General features: G+C 42.3%; 1 protein-coding gene across 5 annotated transcripts in view; it reads left to right on the top strand.

Annotated features, from left to right (window-relative positions):
• The first annotated feature begins 5,354 nt into the window (after positions 1 to 5,354).
• UBAP2 (ubiquitin associated protein 2) overlaps positions 5,355 to 26,332 on the top strand; it is a 119,460-nt gene continuing 98,482 nt past the window's right edge. For 2 of the 5 annotated variants that reach the window (XM_058565977.1, XM_058565974.1), the window contains exon 1: positions 5,355 to 5,435. The gene's annotated coding sequence lies outside the window, so the exon portion shown is untranslated. Of the gene's footprint in view, positions 5,436 to 5,575; positions 5,632 to 26,332 lie in introns of those variants that run through there. The other 3 variants (XM_058565979.1, XM_058565976.1, XM_058565978.1) reach the window with 3 other exon arrangements.

Below are 26,332 nucleotides of genomic sequence, written 5' to 3'. Positions count from 1 at the left end.
GAGCTGCTGCCACATCATGGCTACTGACAGGCGAGTGGTGTGGTTCTGCAACCAGGAAAATGAACCCAGGCCGCCGAAGTGGTGAGTGCTGAACTTGAACCACTAGACCATCAGGGCTGGCTCTGAGGTCATTCTTATTCTCCCCATTTTGCAGATGACAAAACTGAGGCAGGATGAGGTTAAGTACCTTGCCTAAGGTCACACACTTAGGTTCTTCTAGAACAGGGGTTGACAAACTGTTGTGTAAAAGGCCAGACAGTAAATATTTTAGGCTTTCTGGGCCACATGGTTTCTATTGCAAATATTCAACTCTGCTATCGTAGCACAAAAGCAGCCATAGACAATACATCAGTCAATAAGCATGGCTGAGCTCCCGTAGAATGTAATTGACACTAAAAGTTAAATTTCATGTTTTGCGTGTCATGAAATATTATTATTCTTTTGATTTTTTAGCCATTTAAAAATGTAAGAACCATTTTAGCTAGTGGGTTGTAGAAAAAGAGGAATTGGGCTGGATTTGGCCCATGAATTGTAGTTTGCTGACCCTAGAATCCAGGCCTTCCTGGATTCTTCTAGAACCCAAGTCTTAACCACCGACTAGAGCTGTGTAAGTACTGGTGTAACCAAATAAAGTTCTTCCTGGTAATAACAGTTTCTTACAATTGTTACACTCCAATGATTTTCTGAGGACTTTCATATGCAGTATCTTGCATGAACCTACAATGCCTTATAAAGTAAGCAGAATTTAGCTCCTTTATTTTTTATTTATTTAATTTTTTTATTTTTATTTTTTGTGAGGAAGATCAGCCCTGAGCTAACATCTGCCAATCCTTCTCTTTTTGCTGAGGAAGACTGGCCCTGGGCTAACACCTGGCCAATCTTCCTCCACTTTACGTGGGACGCCGCCACAGCATGGCCTGACATGCGGTGTGTTGGTGGGCACCGGGATCTGAACCTGGGCTGCCAGCAGCGGAGTGCGCGCAGTTAACTGCTACGCCACGGGCCGGCCCCCATTCCTTTATTTTTAATTTTTTCCTGTTTTATTTTTTTTCAATTATTTTATTGAGGTCATATTGGTTTATAACATTGTCTAATTTCAAGTGTACATTATTATGTATCAGTTTCTTTTTTTTTGTGAGGAATATCAGCCCTGAGCTAACATCCATGCTAATCCTCCTCTTTTTGCTGAGGAAGACCGGCTCTAAACTAACATCTATTGCCAATCCTCCTCCCCTTTTTTTTTTCCCCCAAAGCCCCAGTAGATAGTTGTATGTCATAGTTGCACATCTTTCTAGTTGCTGTATGTGGGACATGGCCTCAGCATGGCCGGAGAAGCAGTGAGTTGGTGCGTGCCTGGGATCCGAACCCGGGCGGCCAGTAGCCGAGCACATGTACCTCACTGCTAAGCCACGGGGCCGGCCCATATATCAGTTTCTGTATAGACTGCATCGTGTTTACCACCAACGGTCTAGTTTTTATCCATACGTGTCTCTTTACCCCTTTCACCCCACCTCCCACTCGCTTCCCCTTTGGTAACCACTAATCTGTTCTCTTTATCCATGTGTTTGTTTATCTTCCACATATGAGTGCAATCATACCGTGTTTGTCTTTCTCTGTCTGGCTTATTTCATTTAACATAATACCCTCAAGGTCCATCCACTTTGTTGCACGAGTTAAGCCAGAATTTAGCTCCTTTATATAGATGAAGAAACAGGCTTAGAAAGGACAAGTTATTAATTAGTATAGCTGGAGTTTTAGAGAAATGAGACACAACTAGTGTTATTAGGGAGTCTTTTTGGCTGTTCCACACAGGTCTCACACAGTGGCAGTATCACTAACTGTTTGTTTACTGCTTTCAGAGGTCAGCATGCCCACAGCTCAGTTGGCTCTGGGCATAGACATAACTCAGAAACTGGTGGTATATTCCAAATTGTCATTGTCACTGTACTAATTTTCAGCCAAGCAAAATAACATGTGGTCCTCTGGTCCACAATGCATTCACACCTCTGGAGGAAAATCTTCATGAGGAGCTAAATTCTAATCAGAAGGTTGGTGACATGGAACATAGGCTGGCGAATGTTGAGTGATCTTTGTGGCTAATAGGCATGGACTACCCATCTCTATCTGCTAAAGGCAGAGATCTGCCAAAGGGATCGAAATGTTCCACGTGCTGGTCAGGCCACCCTTTCCCCTGCGTAATGTACATTTTTGCTTAAGGCTCACTTTTTTTTTTTTTTAAAGATTTTATTTATTTATTTTTTTCCCCCCAAAGCCCCAGTAGATAGTTGTGTGTCATAGCTGCACATCCTTCTAGTTGCTGTATGGGGGAGGCGGCCTCAGCATGGCCAGAGAAGCAGCGCGTCAGTGCGAGCCCGGGATCCGAACCCGGGTCGCCAGCAGTGGAGCGCGCTCACTTAACCACTAAGCCACGGGGCCGGCCCTTAAGGCTCACTTTTATTTTTCTTTTTTAAAGGTTCTATACAGACCATTCCTTCTCAGTTATGACATTCTTCAGGCAGGGTACAATGCATTTGATTACGATCATTTATTTTACTATAAGTGAGTAGATTAGATTCAAACTGTGATTAGCTTTATCTAGAGTGTGAAAATTCTGTTTTGGAGTTTAGACACCTTCATTCTATCTTCCTAAATCTCAGCCTCCTATTACTGATTCTTTCTGAGATGGACCACATCTAAGAATGACTGATTTCATCCACCTGAGTTGTGTACAGACTTAAAAACCTAGGCTTCTGAGAATTTGTTCAGTGTATTTTCCATCACATCACCCTCTCACTTTAGCCCAGCCAAGAGCACTTAAGCAAACAAAAACTGGTGAAAGGGATGGTGATGTTTTTTGCAGTTATAGGATATGAAATTAGATTCAGAGTTGATGTCTCCGAGTCAGACTGGGTGGAAAAGGGTGGTAGTGATACCCCTCAGGGGAGGCTATAGTGAGAGGATAGTTCTATTGCATCCACGTGGTGACAACTATAATCAGTGAGGTTTTAGGACTTGGATGCCCTTATTTTTCTCTTGGATCCTAGGTCTTAGGTAGGACTTCCTTGATAAATGATTATTTAATGAAAGCACCCAGCATAGTATGCCTAGCACAGAAAAGACAGATGTTTTTAAATATAATAACAGAAGAGGAAATTGAGGCCTGGTGAGGTGACATGGTTTATTCAAGCTCACAGAGCTGACACATGGTCTCTGGTCTCTCTTTCCTTTCTTTCTTTCTCTTTTTTTTTGTGAGGAAGATCGGCCCTGAGCTAACATCTGCCAATCCTCCTCTTTTTTGCTGAGGAAGACCTGCCCTGGGCTAATATCCATGCCCATCTGCCTCCACTTTATATGGGACGCCGCCACAGCACGGCCCGACAAGCGGTGAGTCTGTGCCCACCCAGGATCCAAACTGGCGAACCCTGGGCTGCGGCAGCGGAGCGCGCGCACTTAACTGCTTGCACCACCGGGCCGGCCCCTCTCTTTTCTTAAAGTTAATCTTTAATTAAAACACCAGTACCTTCTCCACGTAAAAAATTAAGACATTATAGTCCCTTTCGACTAGCACCTTCAATCACAACCCCTCTTTCCCAATCCTCAGAGGACAGCTGTTATCAGGTTTGTATAAACCCTTTCAGAATTGTTTTCTTGTGCTCTTTCTATTAAGTCTTTGCCTCTTAAGAGTAGTTTTTATCTTTGACTCTCCCACGCATTTCTATAAAGCAGGAATAAGAGGAGGAAGACTGAACCATCCATACACAACCCTAACTCACTGTCAAAGGAGAGAGATAAGATACATCTACACATGAATGGTCATGATAATAAGTTCTGTTTGTCAAAGGCACAGCCTGAGCATTCTTTGATCAATTCAGATGAATAACAAAGGCTTCCCTTGAACAGAGCAGGGCTGTTAAGGTTTCAATTGTTTTTCATCAAGTAATTTAACCTACGACCAGTCTATTAGTAACTAGCAAGTTAGTTAGTAATTAGCATAGTGCCCTGCCCAAAGATCAGTACATGCTAATTCCCTTCCCACCTACCTCAGACTTGTTGTACCCAAAGGGTACCTAAAGGGTGTGAGAATAATCACTAGTATTTATTGAGGGTTTACAATGTGCTAAGCAGTACTTTACATAATCTCATTTAATTTTCACAACCTGGTGGAGTGGTATCAGAGGAAAGCTCGAATTGAGGGAAGGCTTGCAGACTCCCAAGTCCGTGTATCTAACCAGCCTGAGATACTGCCTTTGAGGAGCAAATAGGCCAGTAAATGAGAAACTACTTTAAACTCTAAAACGCTGTGCTACAGCTATAACTCGTTATCTGCTCTTTTATGCTTTATTCCTGGAGTTAAAACAGGTGACATCTTTTTGAGACGAAGGTTAGTCACTGTTTGGAGATAGGCAATCTGGTTTGCGTCTCTTCAAGCCAGGAAACTGACCCTCCCTAAGCCTTTCTTTACGCGTAAAATGGGGACAATCCCTGCCTCAAACGTTGATTCTATGACTTAATAAAAGTGGTTGTATAAACGACCGACACCGAGTAGGCGTTCAATAAATGTTAGTCTTTTCACGCAGAAAGATCTTGGGAGTGCAGAACTCCATGTCACATTTAGCAAGACAGAGCGCCGAGGCCCTTGCGCCCGTGGAGGGTCCTCTTGCAGGCCTGCGGCGTGCAGTGGCGACTTCGGCGGGCCGTTGGCGTTTTCCCGCGCAGGGGGCCCGGGAACGTGGTGGCGGCACCCACCCCCCGCCGGGACTACACTGCCCAGCCGGAACCACGCTCAGCCATCGGGCAGGCGGCACCCGCTGGCTTTAGTCTCAGAGACCAGCTCTGTCCGCCTTCCGTTTCGCCTTCTCCCGGCTCTAGGTCATAGCTGCCCCGTCTATGACCCTCCGACAGAAGGCTACGGTGGCGGTGTCCTGTGCAGTGCAGCCGGCTGGGAGTCGTAGTCTCCGCGCAGCGCTCGGCGGCCAGGCTGGCCTTGGTGGGCTGGACCACGTCACTTGACGAGAGGAAGGCGGCCGCAGGGGAGTGGCTTGCGGTGCCTTGTGAGGTCATCACAGCGCGACAACGAGCTGCAGCTGTGGGCATCTTGGGTGCGGTGGCTAGTGCGGCCCTGATTATTCCCAGTGCGAAAAACTCCGTAAACGCTCCCCTGTCTGCTCCATCCCTGTGCCTTCCCCGCCTCGGCGCTGTGGGCCTCGCGGGATTGGCGGCGAGGGGAAGCCTAGAGGAAACGACGCGCTCTGTGGGCGGGCTGACGAGCCGCGCGCCAGCGACGTGCGGCGGCTCCTCCCTCGGCCGTGACGCGAAGGTCACGTGACGGGCCAGGCCGCCTCTGCCGCCGCCGCCGCTTTGTAAGAGGCACATTGGCAGGTAACGAGCGGCGGCGGCGGTGGCGGCGGGCCCCGAGTCCGGCGAGAACAGCAGCGGTAATTGGCGCCCTCTCTCTCCTTCCCGGTTCCAGGGCCCTGAGCGCTGCAGCGTGCGCCTTCCAGTCCTGGTTTCAGCTCTTCTTTGCCCCAGCCCCCTTCATACTGCTCCGGCGCCCACCCGTGAGCACCAGGGTCAAGCTTCCCTCGCCGCTTCATGTGTCCTCAGTCCCGGGCGCCCTCCTCCCTCTCCCGCGTTGAGTTGTGCTGAGCTCCTTCCTGCCTGCCCGGGTCCGAGTTGGCCCGGCCCCACCCAGCCTCAGGGGGCGCCTTCCCCTCCCCCCTCGGGTTTCTGCCCCGGAGGGTGTGGTTTTCTCTCCCACCGCTGTCCCTCCCTGCCTGTCTGCTGGAGCTCCCGCGCCACGCTGTGGCTCCCCAACCTGACCACCTTTCCGCTTCCACGCCTGTCGCTAGTCCTGGGACTGGACGTCTCCGAGCCCAACTTCTGCGCTCGCCAACCTTTCCCGAAGGCGTAGTTCAATTCTACTCGTTTTCATTCTGGAAGGCTTTGGTGTCAGACTTTTGGGACTCAGTTCTCCTCCTCAGTCCCGGTTCCTGTAGTTTGGTTGTGTCCGCAGTTCTTTTCTTTAATGTAGGTTTGAGAGTGCTTTGTAGACTAAAGAGCTCTCTGTTATAATACATATTCAAAATGTTACTCTTTCATTGGTGCATTGCATCTCAGTTTTCTTTGCCGCTGAATCACTTTGCCACTCGGCTTTCCCACCTTTTCTCCTGGGTTTTTCATCTAATTAGTTGCCCAGGCATCTCAAGTGCCACCACTCTGGTCTCTTATTCTTGTTCTCTCTAGGAGTTGATTCCATCATCATTCCTGTTATTTCCTGTTTGACATAATCCTCTAGTTACTACCACTTCTGTTGGATATTGTTTCTACTTGTATCCAAAGTATATGCTCTGCCAGTGTTTAGGCTTACTTTCTTCAGCACCTGTGTGTCCTAACAATTAAGAGCTTTTTAAGGTCTCCATAGGGTATCCAAAGATCATCTTTTATTTGGAGGGCATATAATTAACTTTTTGGGTGAACCCAGTTCTTTTCTATTTTCTCTTCTATTATGATAGTACTTTTTAAACCAAGGGGTATGTGAGTAGTTAGTGTGTTGCGTCACTTTTCGCCGTGAATTGTCCGTTCCCAATTTTTAGTGTCAGTTGGTCTAATAAAGGCGAAAGATAGATGAACGTAATACCCAAGCTCTTCTGTAGCCTAGGCTTTGGGTGCCTCGGTTGGGGTGGTGCCTGTCTGTCTTGGGAAAGGGGATAAATTGCACGCTCTGGGGATGATAGGGTCTTCCACTACACTGACGTCTCTTACCTGTCTGCAGGGCCCCTTGGCTAGGGCTGTCCTCCCCTTGCTGTGAAGGCTTCTCTTATCATTAGGCGGAAGTGATTAGTTTCCCACACTACTCTTCTGCTTTCCTCCAGTGTGTTCCTCCTGATGTTTCGTTTTTATGTCTAGTTCACATGTGATGAGATTTTTTCCCCCACGCTTGTCCTGCTTGTTTCCCACAGCGCTGATTTCCCGTTTGCTGCCTTGTCTCTGACCCTCAGTAATTAAGAAACGATTCAGGGAAGGGAGGGTTTTGTTGTGATTGAAATATGGCTGGAAGTGGTGGCATGGGAGTGAGGCTGTGGGAATGGGTTGTGGTCATTGCCCCTCCTGCCTGGTTCCTGCTGCTCTGGTTTCCTCTGGCCTCTCTCTTTAAATGGGGGCTGGACGAGCAGTAGTCACATGGAGCAGGCTTTAGAACAAGGCTGGAACAACACCACCTCTGCTTCCCTTTCCTGGTAACTGGTGCAGCCTGTGCAGTGCTCACCAGGAGTGTCTCTTACTTTTATTGTTTGGGGAGAAATGGTCGGAAAACATGGAGAAGAATGGGTTTATTTCAATATGCGCTTGTGTTTTTGTGGATACTGGTGGCTATCTCTACTCCCTTAAGTATAAACCACATGTAGAAAGTATAAACCCATCTTGAAGGTTTGAACTGGTATGAAGTGAAGCTCTTACTTTGAAAGTGTTAGTCTTGAAGTGTTGATTCCCCAGTCCCTTTTTTTTTTTTAAGATGATGACTTATTGTTAAGATTTTTTTTTGTTATAAGACACTTTTTTTTTTGGTGTAAGTGTATTATAAAGGATTAATGCCTGCTCAAAGGAAGCAGACTGTGTGCATTCACAGATTGTGAAGTTCCTCTGCTCTTAAACAAATCTGTCTTTATTTTTCCTTGTGAGGTAACCTGTAGGTCAGCAAATACCAGTTAGCTCTTTGTTGTTAATTTGAGTAAATGGAGTGTCCTTTAAAAGCTGTCTGTTATGACACTGGTGGTGTTGGCTAGTGAGGTGGTGCATCTTTTGATAGAACTTAGAAGCAGCTGTTTTCCTTTTTTTCCCCCAGAAAAGGAGAGTGGAGATGTAACTTGAAAGAAGGCAAAGAGAGGGAATACTTACAGGGAATATCACCATGTAAGCCTCTGGTAGGTTTTGAGATAATTTTGAGCCAGCTATCAAATAAGTATTTAGGAATGGAGTCATTTTTCTCGTTTTTAAGTCCAAGAACCAAATTAATCATATTTGTTTTGACAAATATAATGCAAACTGTATGTGCTGATATTTCCTACTTCTTTTTTTTGTTGTTTTTTCTTTTTTTTTTGGTGAGGAAGATCAGCCTTGAGCTAACATCTGTTGCCAATCCTCTTTTTTTGCTGAGGAAGACTGGCCCTGCGCTAACATCCATGCACATCTTCCTCCACTTTATATGGGACGCCACCACAGCATGGCTTGCCAAGCAGCGCGTCCGTGTGCGCCCGGGATCCAAACCCGGGAAGCCCAGGCCGCCGCTGCGGAGCGCGCGCACTGAACCGCTTGCGCCACCGGCTGGCCCCTTGAGTTTTCTTGACAGTGTTTCTCTCAAAGATGCTGCACGTCCGGTTCTTTTTCTTTTCTTTTCTTTCTTTCTTCTTCTTTTTTTTTTTTTTTGTGAGGAAGATTAGCCCTGAGCTAACATCTGATGCCAACCCTCCTCTTTTTGTTGAGGAAAACTGGCCCTGGGCTAACATCTGTATCCATCTTCCTCCACTATATATGGGACGCCGCCACAGCATGGTTTTGACAAGCGGTGCGTTGGTGTGTGCCCGGAATCTGAACCTGCAAATCCCGGGCCACTGAAGCGGAGCGCGTACATTTCACCGCCATGCCACCGGGCCAGCCCTGTCCTGTTTTTTAAGAAAGTAAATTTTTATTATTTTTTTTGAGGATGATTAGCCCTGAGCTAACATCCATGCTAATCCTCCTCTTTTTGCTGAGGAAGACTGGCTCTGAGCTAACATCTATTGCCAATCCCCTCCCCCCCCCCCGCCCCGCCCCAAAGCCCCAGTAGATAGTTGTATGTCATAGTTGCACATCCTTCTAGTTGCTGCATGTGGGTCGCGGCTTCAGCGTGGCCGGAGAAGCGGTGCGTTGGTGTGCACCTGGGATCCGAACCGGAGCTGCCAGTAGTGGAGCACGTGCACTTAACTGCTAAGCCACAGGGCCGGCCCCGTGGCTAAATGATTTAAAAATAAAGTGCAATCATCTTGATGTTGATGCCTAAATATTTCCTTAGCAAGTATCTGTTTACAATAAAGAGCTTCTCTTACAAATAACCACAATAACATTCTTATACCTAAGAAAATGAATATTTATTTAGTAGTATAGTGTATGTAATGTGTAATATCAATAATAATATTTGATATAAATCCACATTCAGATTTTCCCAGTTTACAAACGTCTTTTATAGCCTCCCTGTTCAATCAACGTTTTTGATTTACCCTATTTACGTATTGTCACTGAAGTATACTACTGGGTGATAATTCATTTCTTAAGTGATTATTTTCTTAATTATTTATCAGACATAATTGCCAATCAGTTCTTCTGATAAGCAGGACATAACTACTGCTATTACTTAGTTCAGATAATTCTTGCAAATGTTAAGTACATTTTGTTTATTGTAGGATAAGTGTAATTTTCTTAAGCTATTGGAAAGAATAAAAATGTTGTATGTATCTTGTTACTCTTATGCAGATCCCAGGTTTTGAAACACTAGTGAAAGGTAAAGTTCCTTTTGATTTGTGGGAATGAGGCCAAACTATTACATTAATAAAAACTTTAGACAATATATTCTCATTTCATTTTATTTCTGTGAAATGCTCAGAATGTAAATTAATCCAGATTAGGCCTAAGTGATAGTTTTTTTTGTTTGTGTTAATGATATATGCTACTCTACCGGTGTTCACTTGAACAGAGCTTTATTGTTGCTACTTGTCAGCAACTGTTTGGTGCTAGGGATACAGATGAATCATGCACTGTCCGTGTTCTCTAGGTGCCTGTGTTCTCCTGGGAAGACAGACACAGACACAGTGCAGTTAGGAGTCAGGATGTGTTGGAGGTGGCAGAGAAAAGCACTATCGGTTGAGTCCCAGTACTGGGCAAGGCTTCCTTGAGCGGGTGGGAGACTGAGCCTTACGTTTCCTGAGTTCTTCCTATAGGATCAATTATGGCCAAATTTCTGCAGTTATAATAGTTTTAGTTAAAACACTTTGAATTTTGTGTTCATAATTCAGTTGTATTAGAATTTGCTGTTATTTTAATTATCACATTGTTGTATTTTTTGTTTGGCCTTAATTGGTAGTATATTTGTAGCAGCTAGTAAAAGAGAAACAAAGTTTTTTTTTTCAGTTATTTTATTGAGATCCTAATGGTTTATAATGTGTAATTTCCAGTGTACATTATTATATATCAGTTTCTAAATAGACTGCATCATGCTTACCACCAGTAGTGTAATTTTTATCTGTCACCATACGTATGTTCCCCTTTACCCCTTTCGCCCACCCCCTACCCCCCTCCCCTCTGGAAACCACTAATCTGTTCTCTTTATCCATGTGTTTGTTTATCTTTCACATATGAGTGAAATCATACAGTGTTTGTCTTTCTCTGGTTTATTTCACTTAACATGATACCCTCAAGGTCCATCCATGTTGTTGCACATGGGACGATTTTGTCTTTTTTTATGGCTGAGTGGTATTCCATTCTATATATATGCCACATCTTTATCTAATCGTCAGTTGAGGATGCCACATCTTTATCTAATCGTCAGTCGAGGGACACTTGCCTCTGCCTATTTTTTGGTTGGGTTACATTAAACATTTTCTTGGGTCAATTTTTTTCTAGTAACTTGTTGAATGTCTCAATTTTTTCCCTCCAATCAAGGTCTCATTTTATTTTGATTAGAAATTTCCTGTTATAATAGTGATTACTTGGTAAAATGCTTCTTTGAATTGCTGGAGACCAGATGACCTCTTGAAAATCTTAGCTTTGGTACTTCAGCTTATTTAGTATCTTTTAATTCCTTGCGATTGGGAATGCTGAGGAAATGGTGGAACAATACTCCTGTATATTATAGAACAATCCAGGTGGTGGTTACAGGAGTGAAAACCTTGTTAGTTAAAATAGGCCATTTAGTATTTTATTACCACAGAAGAGTTTTCGCTTTTTTAAAGACTGTCTGAGCTATTTAATTGTTCTAATGCTTATCTCACTTTACCAAAAAAATCCCAGCTGTAGTGGGATGTAGCTAGCGTACCATGAACCAATTTATATACTCTGAAAGTGTAGCCATCTGTGGGACAAAGAAATGACCAGTGTCACAAAGTATTTTATTGGAGTGATAGTTGGCCTCTGGTGACAGTTGTCCAGCTTGGTAAATACTAAAGAAATCCTTGAATTGTACACTTAAAAAGGGTGAACTTTATTGGTGTGCTCTGCTTCAGCGGCCTGGTTTGGGTTCCCGGACGCGGAACCACCCCACTCGTCTGTCAGTAGCCATGCTGTGGTGGTGGCTCACGTAGAAGAACTAGAAGGATTTACAACTAGAACACACAACTATGTACTGGGGCTTTGGGGAGGGGGGAAAAAAAGAGAGAGAAGAAGATGGGCAACAGATGTTAGCTCAGGGTGAATCTTTCTCAGCCAAAAAAAAGGTGGTGGTAGGGGGGACCTTTATGATATTTGTTATAACTCAGTAGAGTTATTTAAATTGTGTGAATGAAGAGACAATATTATGAAATAAACAGAATCAACAGGGAAAAAAGTGGTCAGTGTACGTTAATCCTGTAGTTGCTACCATTTTGGTAGCTATCAGGATCTAGGCTAAGCATTTGACGTACATTATCTTGTTTGGTGCTCCTCACAAGCTTGAGAAAGAGTGAAGTATTTGCTCAAGGTTACCTAATCTAGTAATTCATGGAATCCAGGTCTGTGTGACTTCCAAACCTGTGCTCTTAATCACAATACTGGACTTCTTTATCTGAAATACTGCTATCTGGGAATACAGCCAAGTGCTAGCTGATAAGTCAAACAATGTCTGCATTTGTGATGCATAAGGCTGGGGTGTTGCAGTGGATGGGGAATGAGGGTAGGATATGTGGTGGGGCCCCTTGAACTCCTCTGGCTGGTGCCGCGAGGCCCATTTCACTTTTATCTATTTTACATGTTGGGGTTTAGTTAGAGGTTTGGTTGGACTTGATTTCTGTGGTTTAAAAAGACAAAAGCCTGCCTTTGCTGAAGTTTTTCATTCTGATTTGACTAGCTGTTCTAATCAGCGAGGGAGCTGGTCTGTAAGCACTCTGCCAATTTAGGTGCATCCTATGAGGAGGTCAGGCACACAACACTGAGAAGTGGCAACTGATAGCACACCGTGAGAAGCGAGGCGGAGGAAGGCTGTAAAATTACACTTAAGAACTCAAGCTGCATGGGCCGACCCGGTGGCTTAGCGGATAAGTGTGCGTGCTCCACTGCTGGCAGCCCGGGGTTCGGATCCTGAGCGCGCACCAACGTACTGCTTTTCCGGCCATGCTGAGGCCGCGTTCCACATACAGCAACTAGAAGGATGTGCAACTATGACATACAACTATCTAGGGGGGCTTTGGGGGAAAAAATAAATAAAATTAAGAACTCAAGCTACTGGTAAGTAGGGCTGTTTAGTATATTGTTAAGCAACCCTAAAACGCCACAGAGTTATCATACATGGATGATATGTATGATATGATGGATATGTATGATAACTGTGAAAAAAGAATAGTTGCTATTTACATTGAGGGACACAAAATGAGAAAATGGGGAGTGTACCCAGCATGCCATTGAGAAAATGTGCCTGTGGTAGCTGGAGAGAGAAAAGCAGGTGCAACTTGGGAGAAGGGCAAGGCCAATTTGACCCAAGTGTGGGGCTCAGAAAGGAACAAAGAGCTTATATTGAGGAGTTGATGGTTTGTGAACAGGAGTTGATGGATTTTAGCAGTATTGTAGAAGATTAAACAGTCCACTTTGGCATCAGTTTCACAATTAAGATAGTTCAGACAGGTAAATAAGGGGATGAAGTTTCAGTGAAGTAGAGAGGAGGCAATTATTATTTTCTTTTGTGAGGAAGATCAGCCCTGAGCTAACATCCATGCTAATCCTCCTGTTTTTTTTGCTGAGGAAGACCGGCTCTGCGCTAACATCTATTGCCAATCCTCCTCCTTTTTTTCCCCCAAAGCCCCATTAGATAATTGTATGTCATAGCTGCACATCCTTCTAGTTGCTGTATATGGGACGTGGCCTCAGCATGGCCGGAGAAGCGGTGCGTCGGTGCGCGCCTGGGATCTGAACCTGGGCTGCCAGTAGCCGAGCGTGCGCACTTAACCGCTAAGCCACGGGGGCCAGCCCAGAGGCAATTATTGATACTGTAGTTGATAAAGGTACCTTAGAGCTCCTGGGTTATGTCTGTGATAGAATGACATTTCAAAACTAGTACTGGACAAGGCTACCTAACCTCTTCTTTGAAGACGAGGAGGCTTTAAGTACAGACAATGACCCTTAATTCAGGCACTTAGACTAAGTCGATGGCACAGAGACTGTAAAGGAAGGCATTAGGCCTTAAGTATATATATATATTTAAGATATAAGGGCTTAAATCGCTTATGATTTAAATGGGTATGGGAAGAAATGGTGGCATGAAAAGAATGGTTTAAAGGTTTTGATTTCTGGAACACTTGAAGAATATTGGTCATTTGGAAAATTTTGGAAGTCTTTGAATGAGGTGGTTTTGGATGAATTCTGTTTTAAGTGTAGGTATCTAGTAGGCAGTTAGATGTGGGCTGAATCTCTGGAGACACATGGTCTTTAGCTTTTGCTTTGAAGTTGAAGGTAATTATTGATGCCAGTAGAGCATAAAATTTCTGTGGGAAGGGAGACTGTGCTCAAGAATTGAACAACTTTATGTTTCAGGGGTGAGAGAAGGATGTGATGCTGCCGAGGATTTGAGAACAAAAGAGAACTATGATGGTATAGTGTCTGAGAAGCCAAAGGAAGAAAGTTACGAAGTGTGTTGAATGCCAGAGACAGCTGAAAGAATGAGAACAGAAGACTTGACGATGAGAAAGAGTTCATTGATGACCTTAGGAATTGCATTTTTCCTTCTGTTGGAGTGATAGGGTGCTGGAAACCAGACTGAAAGTTCAGGAGATGTGTGGTGAGGAAATGGTGGCAGTGAGTGTGCTGGTTTTGAGAAATACAGCTTAAGTAGTTGTTGCTTACGAGATAGAACATGCAGTTTCCAAGAGTGCTTGGAAGATAATTTTTCTAAGCCTTTGTTTTTGAGATTAATCTGGATGTAGAGGATAGTTGAGCAGGTTTTTTTTTTTTTTTTTGTGAGGAATATCAGCCCTGAGCTAACATCTGTGCTAATCCTCCTCTTTTTGCTGAGGAAGACCGGCTCTGAGCTAACATCTATTGCCAATCCTCCTCCTTTTTTTTCCCCCAAAGCCCCAGTAGATAGTTGGATGTCATAGTTGCACATCCTTCTAGTTGCTGTATGTGGGATGCGGCCTCAGCATGGCCGGAGAAGCGGTGCATCGGTGTGCGCCTGGATCTGAACCTGGGCCGCCAGTAGCAGAGCGCGAACTTAACTGCTAAGCCACGGGGCCGGCCCAAGCAGGTTTTTATATGCGTACTTGTGAGAAGGAAAATCTACTATCTCAGTAGTAGTGGTAGGAGATTTCCTTATTAAGGAATTTTGTATTTGGTATTTGAATGAAAACTGAGCCTGATGCATAAGTGACAGGTGTGTTAACATTTAAATGGATTGTATGACTATGTTTTGATAGATACATTCTTCAGGTAACACATTTTTTTAAAAGTTGCTTTTGGCATAGTAATAAGGATGTCATTAGAATAAAAGCACAAACAACTCAAGACTTTATATCCTGGATTCTTGAGGAAAGTTGAACTATAATGAAAAACAGTGGGTCTGAAGTACTTAAAAACTATGTGTATTTTTGGCTTATAGTAATAGCTAGAGATGATATAGCTGTCTCGGAATAGCATACTAACGGATATACTGAACTTTTACAAATCAGTTTTGAAATATTTGTGTATCCGTAATAATCGAGTGCCAAATGTTTAAATAGTTCGTGCAGGGCCGCCCCGTGGCTTAGCGGTTAAGTGCTCGGGCTCCGCTGCTGGCGGCCCGGGTTCTGATCCCCGGCGCGCACCGATGCACCGCTTCTGCCATACTGAGGCCGAGTCCCACATACAGCAACTAGAAGGATGTGCAACTATGACATACAACTATCTACTGGGGCTTTGGGGGGGAAAAAAAAAAAGGAGGATTGGCAATAGATGTTAGCTCAGAGCCGGTCTTCCTCAGCGAAAAGAGGAGGATTAAGCATGGATGTTAGCTCAGGGCTGATCTTCCTCACACACACACACTAAAATAGTTTGTGCAGAGATGTGAAAAATGAGAATAACTTGAAATGTTTTAGATTTTCTGTCTTCAGTAAGAATTGAAGAGAGTCCTGGCCTGGGGGCGCAGTGGTTAAGTCCTCGCGCTCTGCCGCTGCTGTGGCCCGGGGTTCGTGGGTTTGGATCCCGGGCGCGCACCGATGCACTGCTTGTCAAGCCATGCTGTGGCGGCATCCCATATAAAGTAGAGGAAGATGGTCATGGATGTTAGCCCAGGGCAGATCTTTCTCAGCAAAAAGAGGAGGGTTGGCATCGCATGTTAGCTCAGGGCTGATTTTCCTTATAAAAAAAAAAGAGAAGTTTTGTCTGTTGTGAAGGTATAGTTGGGATTTAATCACTTTTAGCAGTAATATCCAATTTACTAGGAAAGTGGTTCACAGAGATGCCTCTTTACCCAAAAAGCAAAACAATAAATTAATGTGAGATAATAGATTAAAACTTTCAAGTGATGATGAGTTGAACTAGGTAACATTTTGAGTGTTGTGTATGGGATATTTCTTGAAGTTCTTTTCATGCTTTGGAGGTTGGAGATTTTCCTGTGTTGAGTATTGTTAGGGCTTTTCTGTGCTTGAAAATAAGAAGCAAGAGTTAAACTGACATGATGATTTAGATGATGTCTTAGCCCAGAGTATCAGGAATCAAAGACTCTATGTGACTGGTTGTGGTCAGTATGACTGGACTAAAAGAAAGATGTGGCTTATTGAACTTGTATACCCACGAAGGTGAGGTAGACTAGCCTCTAGTTTGACGCTTACTGGGTCTTAGGGAGAGGAAATAAGCCAAAGGGAGGAGGTGACTTTCCTGCTTCTCCCCTCCCTATGAAGGCCTCGGGACGGAGCAGCTGGTGAGAAGTTAATGTTACTCTGATAGATGCGGAGCTGGGGAGTGGGGGCAGAATGGGAGTGAGGATGTGAAGACAAAAAAATTTATTAAAATGTCTCAGTCTTTATCATAGACTAAGACTTTTGTCGTTGGCCTTAAATCTTTCCTGTTCTAATGACTCTTTGAGACTTGATTCTCTTTTGAGAGGATAGGTGGGGACTAATGTAGCTGAACGTGGTTGGGGAAGAGCCATGTTAAACTAGGGTTAGGGATAGGAGAATTTGAGATGGGAACATTCAGTTCGCAATTTCTTACCACATTTTGTTAATACCCAGGAAATAGGCCCTCTTTTTCCTTCTTTTCTTTTTTTGGTGCCTGATAGAATACATTTTAACATCAGTGGATGCTTGCAGGTGGGTAAGGTTGTCCCTTAATCACTCAAGCTAGCATAGAAGTCATTTTGCAACCTGCTGAAAATCAGGAAATGTTTGAGGGCTTACTTTGTATAAGGTTTGGGGTGGAAAGGTCCTCCCCACCCCAAAAAAAAGACAGTGAATCAGTGACTAAAAACAGTGCAGATGATTTTAAAATAAATGACAAGGAAAAGACTTGAAAGTTTGCATTGTCCTTGGGTTCAGAAATTACTTTTGGAAAGTAGCCATACTATGCTGCCCCGAAGTCATGCAGATACGTAAATGCTGCCCCTTTTGAGAAAGAGGCCAAGGACAAGAAAGACGATGATACGATGAATTATTTAGGAAAGCAAGTTCTAGGTATGTCCTGGAGTTAGAATAGATTCAGATTGGTCGTTTCCCACGTCACCCATCACATGCTTACAATAACTCATGTAGAATCAGAAAAAGTTAAATTGTGTTTATTGTACTGTATTTGCCAAGGAAGAGAAGTTTGTATTGCATTTTAGAAGCCATTAATATCAAAAAGGGTTGGAACCAAAACCATTTTGGCTCCTGAGTGAGTTTTTTTTCATATTCCCATAATGCCTGATTCCTCAGCTGAACAGGGTGATTGAAGTGCTATCATTATAATGCTACCTTGCCTTTATGTAATAGTTTATACGTTAATGTTCTGTGATACAAGCATGATACAGCCATTTCTAGTGGATCACAATGAGGCAAAACAAATAGAAAACGCTGGAAGGATATTCACTAAACTATTAACAGTAGTTATTTTGGGGTGGTGGAACTATAGGTGGTGGTTTTATTTTCTTCCACAGTGCAGTATTTTTTGGAACTTTGTCTAATGACCGTATGACTTTTTATGGGTAATATAATAAAAGTAAAATTATGCTTTTTGCAGCTTTCTCATCTTTCAGTTTGAACCACACAGGATCAAAATTTTCATCCAAGGTTCTTTGAGGGCAGCAATTCTCAAACTTCAGCATGCATCAAGTCTTGTTTAAACATAATTTCTGATTCAGTAGGTCTGGGGTTACCTTGAGAATTTACATTTCTGACCAGTTCTCAAATGATGCTGCTGCTGCTGGTCTAGACACCACACTTTGAGAACCACTGTTTCAGAGTAGTGGTTTGACATCTCAGCTGCACATTAGAAATCTGGAGAGGGGCTGGCCCTGTGGCTTGGCGGTTAAGTGCGCGCTCTCTGCTACTGGCGGCCCAGGTTTGGATGCCGGGCGTGCACTGACGCACCGCTTCGGCCATGCTGAGGCCGCGTCCCACGTACAGCAACTAGAACGATGTGCAACTATGACATACAACTATCTACTGGGGCTTTGGGGAAAAAAAAGGACGAAGATTGGCAATAGATGTTAGCCCAGAGCCGGTCTTCCTCAGCAAAAAGAAGAGGAGGATTAGCCTGGATGTTAGCTCAGGGCTGATCTTCCTCACAAAATAAATCAATCAATCAATAAATCAATCAATAAATCAATAAATAAAAGTTTAAAAAAGAATCTGGAGAGCCTTTAAAAAAATTGGGATATAATTTATATACTGTAAAAATCATCCTTTTAAAGTATACGATTCACTGATTTTTTAGTATATTCATAAGGTTGTACAAACATCACTAGTTCTAGAACATTTTCATCACCCCAAAAAGAAACCCCGTACCCCTTAGCATTTACTGCCCATTCTCCCCTGCTTCCGTCCTCTGGAAACCACTAATCTACTTTCTGTTTCTGTGAATTTACCTGTTCTGGACATTATATATAAATAGAATAATACAGTCTACATATGTGGTCTTTTGTGACTGGCTTCTTTCACTTAGCATGTTGTCAAGGTTCACCCATGTTGTAGCATGTATCAAAACGTTATTCCTTTTAGTACTTGACTAATACTCTGTTGTATGGTTATACCACATTTTGTTTATCTGTTCATCAGTTGATGGACATTTGGGTTGTTTTTGCTTTTGGGCTATTATGAGTAATGCTCTTGTGAATGTCCATGTGCACATTTCTGGATGAGCATATGTTTTCAGTTCTCTTGGGTATGTAGGAGTGGAATTGCTTGGTCATATGGTAACTCTATGTTTAACTTTTTAGGAACTGCTTGGAGGATTTTTAAAAAGAATATTGATGTCTAGGTCTTATTGTGAGCAGCTCTAATATTAATAGGATCTGTTTTTTATGTTTTTTTTTTTTTTAATTTTTTTCCTGAAGAAGATTCACCCTGAGCTAACATCTGGCCCAGTCCTCCTCTGTCTTGTATGTGGGTTGCCTCCACAGCATGGCTGCCGATGAGTGGTGTAGGTCTGTGCCCAGAAACCGAACCTGGGCAGCCTAAGTGGAGCGGGCTGAACTTAACCACTAGGCGACGGGGCTGGCCCCTGGTTTCATTTTTTAGAAGTTGCCTAAGTGATTATACTGTGCAACCAGTGATGGTGATGGATAGTGATCCACTATTCTAGATCTTAAACTTTATTTGATAATAAGAAATTCCTGATGCTTCTGGAGAAATCATCACTGTTAACATTTGGATATAGATAGAATGGCACGTTTAGCTAATGAGTATACTGACAAACCTGGATTGAGACCTTCTAGTGTTTCATAGAGTAGCAGTTTTTCTGGGCTACCTCCTTAACTTGGTTCCTCAGGCCCACTGTGCAGGAGATAATAGCATAATTATCTGGTAATTCCTCATTGCCAGAGCCTGTGAGGAGCTTGGAAGGTTTCAGAAATGGAGATGGAAAGCAGAAAGCAGACTGTCATTGTGCCCCACTATATATGTGAGTGGGTAGAAATTCTGGGGGAGCAAGACCAGAGAATAATACTAGGAAGGTGAACAGAATCTGATATAAGGAGAGCAAGAAAAAAAACAAGCGTGTGTGTGTTTAACAAGAATTATTACTGGATTTATGAGAAAGCCATTAATGTTATGTTCTGGTAAGATTCATAGAAATTTTATTTATTTATAGATTTATAGAAATTTATAGAAATTCTGTTTTAATCCAGTTATAGTCTAAGTGTTTTTAACTTAAAAAACAGACCCTTTACTAATCCTTGTCTGTGAAGTAGAAACCGTCTAATGAAGGTTATCATCTTGGTATTATTTGGGGGGTGCTTGTTTGAATGTAATCTAAATGAAAAGTACGGTATTCTTATAACTTGATAGGTCTTGTGAAATGCTATATAGTATAGGCCTATTTTGGGAGAGAAAGGGCTACTAGAAGAAGAGGTTAAGACTGGTCATGAATAATGCTAGATTTTTCAAGGGTTTGGTGGGCAAGGTGGCTGCTGAGCTAGGGTCTTGGGTAAAACACAGGGTTTAGCTCCAAGAAGTTAGCAGCCTAGGAGTGGGACAGATGTACGGAAGCAGCCATAGGCAATGAAATACTTTTTCTTCTCTGACCTTAGGTAACCTGAAAGAGAGATATGACTTATCCCAAATAATTTTTGATGTCCTGTGGTGTTCAAGAGTTCCCCAGCACTCATCTTTTCCATGGGCATATTATATGCATAGAACAGCAGACAACATTATGGCTCCCCTGTCAGCCAAGCCTGGGTGGAGGCGAGTTAGTGAGGCCTGACCCTGCCCTCAGCAGCTGTGGAGAATGAAAGTGTCAGCGTGGTCAGCTCCTGGCATGCAGGGCACAAGAAGTTTAGCTGCATAGAATTGGGTCTCATACTCGAGTTCATTGGCACTCTAGCTGCCTTACTCTCTCCTGGGTTGGGGATGTAGACTTCATCTTGCTGGCTGCTCTGGGCCTCTCAAATCAGTTGTGGTTCTTAATCTAAACCAGTCCTGTTCTCTGCAGGAATAAATAAATGAATTTCCTCTGCAGAAAAAGATTGAGAATGAATGGGTATTTTCTTAATAGAAAAAAGCAAGAACACAGGTTGGAAGTTAAACAAAAATAAAAAACAGAACCGGTAACAAAAACATTACAGTATAGAGCCAAGGGACCACCTATGGGTATCTGAAAGGCTGGGAAGCTAGGTGAGATTCTGACCCAGAGCTGGATCTTTCGCATCAGGTATGAGCTATGCGGGTGTTGCCAGCAGTAGTTATGCTGTCTTAAAGAAGAGGAAGCTGAGGTGGAGTCTGTTGTATACTTGTAGTTGAACAGTTAGCCTTGCAGCCTAGCACAGTGGTTAAGAGCACAGACTGGAGCCAGATGGCCTGGGTTTGAATCTTGGCTTTACCACTTACCAGCTGTGAATCTCTGTGTGTCTTAGTTTCCTGTCTGTAAAATGGGAGTAATATTAGTGTGTACCTCAGAGTGTTGTTGGGAACGTTAATGCCTTACTACTATGTATATAAAGCACTTGCGTGGTGTCTGGCACGTAGTAAACAGTATGTGCTTGCTGCTGTTGTTATTATCGTTATTTATTGGTTTAGGCTTCTGGGAATGAGTGAATGAGTCCTTCATATAGGTGAAGGACCCCCACCCATCCTTTCCAGTCTAAGATAGCCCTGGCACCATGAGCTTCACGACTGGGTGAACAGCGTCTCTGTGAGCATTCTTGATGGAGACTTGCTTCTTGAACATAAATCGTATATTCTGTTTTTAGTAGTTGAGCCCTTAGCTGATTAGGTAATTCATGTTGTCTGGGTTAATTATATTCTGTTTGAAAAAACATTCATTTTGCTGTTTCTGGAATGTAAGTTTTTTTGATGCAGTCGGTGAGATATGCTGCACCATGCGTGAACCCCTGGTTTTAGAGGGATCTTCCAGTGCTGACACTTAGTGATACTGTCTTAGATAAAGCCCTTTGGTGCTTTCACCAGAGCCTTCACAGTTCTCAGCATGTTATCAAGTGTTCTGTAAGTTTTCAGAATGATCAAATGTGCCCCTGTTTTTTTTTTTTAGGGATAATATTACATGGTTTTTAGATAAAGTTTTACCCAACAGTGTTGTTTTATGCCTTTAAGTTAGGATCCTCTTGTGATGAATTTGAGGTATTTGCTTATGTAAGCTTTAATAGAAGTGCAGGTGGCTTTTAACTCAGCCATTTTCAGTTCATTCTGAACTCTGGAATCTCGTGAAAATGCAGCTGTTTCACTGAGATATCTCATCTTCAAAAAAGAAAAGTCCTTGAAAAAAATAGCAGTCAATAAAACATTGTCTTAAAATGTCCCTTCTATAGAGAAAGTCTTTGTAGTTTAATCAAGTTGGTTTATTCTGCTGATTTACTTTCCTTATAGTATTATAAGTAATTTAGACCATTCTTGCACATTAAATAATCTAGGAAGCTTTATATGTTATCTTGCTGATTTTGTTTTTAAGGAGGTTGAAAATATAGTAGCGATTCTCACCTGTGTTAACATCGATCATATGTTTAATTTACTGTGAATGGGGTGAGGTAAATATGGATTTTAAAATTTGGTTGGATAGATTGAAATAACCTGGTACTTCCTGCAGCTCAAGAACCTGAGATACGTATCTTTGAGTTTCTGCTGGATTATTTTTAGAATCTCTTGCTCTTGTCTGTTTCTATTCTAAGAATTCTCTTGGAACCTGTTCCAGGGTAGTAGAACTCCTGGGGGTGGAGAGTGATAGAGGGGATGGAACACAAGTGTAAACTGAATTCCTGTGGTCTGGCAACTGGATGCTTATTGCAGAAGCATTCCTGTTTACTACACATGGCTCTGTGTCCAGAAAAGAGGACATGGAATTTCCCCGTATGACAGTATGCTAGTTAAAGGTTTTGATTTTTATAGTGTAGTTTCCATGCCCTATTCATTTTCACAATTCATTGGGGGTAACAGTTTTTAAGGGTGTTGATAATTATTTTGGTAACTTATGCTGTTACCTGGATTTATGGATTCACTGTCTCCAGAAGTTTTATGTGAAATTAATAAAATTTGTCTGAATCTTACATCCTGTTAACCTGATGTGTTTCTAAGCTCTGTTTTTCCAGAGGATCATGGTAACACTTTTTCCCCCTGTGCTCGCTCTGTAAACTCCGAGTTTTATCTCTGGAAGTTTTTTGCTGAACGTCTTAAGCAATAAGACATTTTTTTATGAACAGGAATTCAGCTATTCTGACATTTCAGTGTTAGAGTGGAGAGCCATATTGACAGAAAATAAGCTAGTTTGAATTTGTTTAAGCAAGCATCCATAGAAGCATGTTCCAGGGCTATCATTTTTTTTTTTTTTAAGTTTTTTTTCAAGTATTGTATTCGCAATATTTATGCCAAAGTCCTTTTGTAGAAACAATTTATAAATATATAACCCAGAACAGTAAACCTTAATTAAAAGAGAAAAATGGTTATTTCCAAACAACAGTATTTAAACGTAAAGTAAGCAATGTACTTTTCATGTTTCACAAAGCAGCTACTCTGGTTCAGCCATGGAACTGGGACCGTTATTTATAGCCTCATCGCCTATTCATCATCAAATGTGGATTTAGGATTGATGATTTATAAAGTCTTAATGTTTATTCTGGGCAGTGAATTAGTAAAATTTTAATAGTTTGAAACATAAAAAAGAGTTTATGTTTTCCTGATTGACAAGTGAGGATTCAGATACATTACATCAAAATGTTTCGTTGTAGTAGCAAGGCTATTAAGACTAAAAGTCTTTTTTGTAAATCAGAAAACTCAATCTTAGCATCCATTCAACTTGGCTTAAGTTTATTTCTGTACATGCAGATTTTCATCACCAGATGGCACTCCTGTGAGAGGAAATTCTCGTTTTGTTATATTTAATGTATTTAGTTTATTTCACAAATGAGGGCACTGAGGAATAAACAGTTCAAAAGATGAGTGAGAAAAGGATCACATAATTCAATAGATAAACAGAACTGTTTGGAGATCTGTAAGTAAACCAAAAATGATTTTTGTTTTTTAAGGTTTTACCCTAGGAGCACCACTCAACTAGGCAGGTTTTGATTGGGTGCTTACCTTTAGATTCTTAGAATTACAGAGTATTAGTGCTCAAGGTGATTTTAGAAATAATCAAGTAATCCCTTTACTTCAGAAATACTAATATGTTTTACATTTGTATGTTGCTTCACAGTTGGGGAAAAAGTGTACTTCTTCATGTGTATTTATTTATTCGTGTCTGAGAACACTGAATTCAGAGAAAGCTCTAAAAATAATAATGACAAAACAATTAAGCTTATTCCATATAATACAACCAAAACAATAAACCCAAACCAACAAAATCTCAAACTTGTTAAACTTGAAAAAGAATGCAAAGAAGGTATTCATACTGACTGAGAGGCAGATTCAAGTATATTAAAAAGTTTTAAGCTAGCTTATTGGGCATGTGAGATATTCTGGTTAATTAGTTGTTTGCTGTTACATTGTATGTAAAAGGCAGTGCAGTAATATGCCTGAGGCCTTTATCTAGCATTCCAGTTAACAGAAGACCTATTGAGAAAATAAGTAAATAATATCAGGACAGCTAACTCAGAAAAAAACTTGTCAAACCTTTTCTAGCTAAAATAGGTTTCAGGGACATAATTTTCCTTGTGATGCCTGAATTGGTATACTGAATTATGGTTAGTCTTCTCTATTTTTTTTTTTTTTTTAAATAATATTTATTTAGGGCCGGCCCCGTGGTTTAGCGGTTAAGCGCGCTCGCTCCGCTGCTGGTGGCCCGGGTTCGGATCCTGGGTGCGCACAGACGCACCGCTTCTCTGGCCATGCGGAGGCCGCGTCCCACATACAGCAACTAGAAGGATGTGCAGCTATGACATACAACTATCTACTGGGGCTTTGGGGGAAAAAATAAATAAATAAAAAAAATTATATTAAAAAATATTTATTTATTTAGGGTGTGTGTGTGTGTGTATGTGAGGGAAGATCACCCCTGAGCTAACATCCATGCCAGTCCTCCTCTTTTTGCTGAGCGAGATTGGCCCTGAGCTAACATCCGTGCCCATCTTCCTCCACTTTATATGGGACACCACCACAGCATGGCGTGACCAGTGGTGTGTCATGTGCGCCCAGGATCTGAACTCCAGGCCGCCAGCAGTGGAGCGCACGCACTTAACCACTACGCCACCGGGCCGACACCCCTAGTCTTCTCTGTTTTAATTTAAGATACGCAGGTCCAAAAGCTACCTAGAAATGCTAGTATAATGTCATTTCATTAACTTGAGATGTATAAGATTTGTAAATAGGGAAACATTGTTCCGCATTATGTGAATGCTTGCTTTGAGATCACCATAACTGATTGTTTGAGAAAACAGCATTCCATTTATTGTTCTTTTTGGAATCATTGCCTCTGCTATGATTTGGCCTTTCTTAGGTCAGTCTTCATTTCTAAAAGTTACCAGCTTCTACAGCATGTCGTTTTAACACTTATCAAATGTGTCTTTTATTGGCAGCTACTGAGTAGCGAGGGGAACAAAACAAAATAAAATGAGTTTTTGGTCTCATTTATGATATTAAGATTAGGAAGGCAAGTGAAATATAGAAGAAATAGCTAAAATATGAATTGCATGTGTTGGGGGAAGAGGGAGAAACCCCCTCTGCCCTTTCCCTTAAGGTTCTTGTGGCTGGCCAAATAATTAACAAGACAGGTTAGCAGGAGAAAATAGTACCAAGTTTAATAACATGTATACATGGGAGAAACCAGGAACACTGCGTTTCTCAACACAATAGCAGAAATTCTCGTCTTAAATACCATCTTCAGCTAAAGACAAAGGAGGATGTTGGGGGTGGGGGGAGTCAGTTACAGGAGATTACCACTAAAGCGCCGTAAATAAGAGTAAGGTTATTATGCAGATTTAAGGCCTCACCTTCCACATTGATAAGTTTTTAGAAATGAGGTCACCCCCCCTCTTCCCAATACAGAGAGGGAGATACCTTTACAAATGGAGATTTCCCTTATAAATGTAAACATTTGTCTGGCAACTCCTTGCAGGGCCATCCAGAGAATGTGGCCAGAGAGACAGAACTTCTGATAAGATGGGCTTGTTGGTGCCTTTTCTATTGTAACATCTATTTTACATTATATTACAGATCTTCTATGTCAAATTCTTTAGGCGGTTAGTGGGGGAGGTCAAATGTCCGTCAGAGAAAACAATCAGGGTAAAGAGATAGATTTCAGGGTGGCCAAATCTTGATCTCCCACACATGTAAGTACTGTAGAATTCAAAGGAAAATAAATGTATAAAGAGTATCAGGAATTATAATCCTAGAAATTTGGAGCCTGTTTAGGAATATTTTAAATGGACTTTGATGGAAACTTAAGGGCTTGTTAGTGTGATCTATCCTATTTGAATTATTTGCCTTTATACCTCTAGATTATTATGCCAAAAATGAAAATGGTCCTGAAACTTCATGTGTTTGAGAATTTTATCAGGGCAGATTTTTTTTTTTTTTTTTGTGAGGAAGATCAGCCCTGAGCTAACATCCATGCCAATCCTTCTCTTTTTTTTTTTTTTATAATTTTATTTATTTATTTTTTTCCCCCCAAAGCCCCAGTAGATAGTTGTACGTCATAGCTGCACATCTTTCTAGTTGCTGTATGTGGGACGCGGCCTCAGCATGGCCGGAGAAGCGGTGTGTCGGTGCGCGCCCGGGATCTGAACCCAGGTGGCCAGCAGCGGAGCGCGAGCACCTAACTGCTAAGCCACGGGGCCGGCCCCTAATCCTTCTCTTTTTGCTGAGGAAGACTGGCCCTGGGCTAACATCCGTGCCCATCTTCCTCCACTTTATATGGGACGCCGCCACAGCATGGCTTGACAAGCGGTGCATCGGTGTGCGCCCGGGATCTGAACCTGGGCCGCCAGCAGTGGAGCGTGTGCACTTAACTGCTATGCCATGGAGCTGGCACCAGGTTGTTCTTTTTTAAGGCAGTGTTTTTCAAGTATACGTTACTT

Source organism: Diceros bicornis, chromosome 22 (genome assembly GCF_020826845.1).
Source record: "Diceros bicornis minor isolate mBicDic1 chromosome 22, mDicBic1.mat.cur, whole genome shotgun sequence".
Classification (NCBI taxonomy): domain Eukaryota; kingdom Metazoa; phylum Chordata; class Mammalia; order Perissodactyla; family Rhinocerotidae; genus Diceros; species Diceros bicornis.
This window is presented reverse-complemented; position numbering and strand designations above follow the sequence as displayed.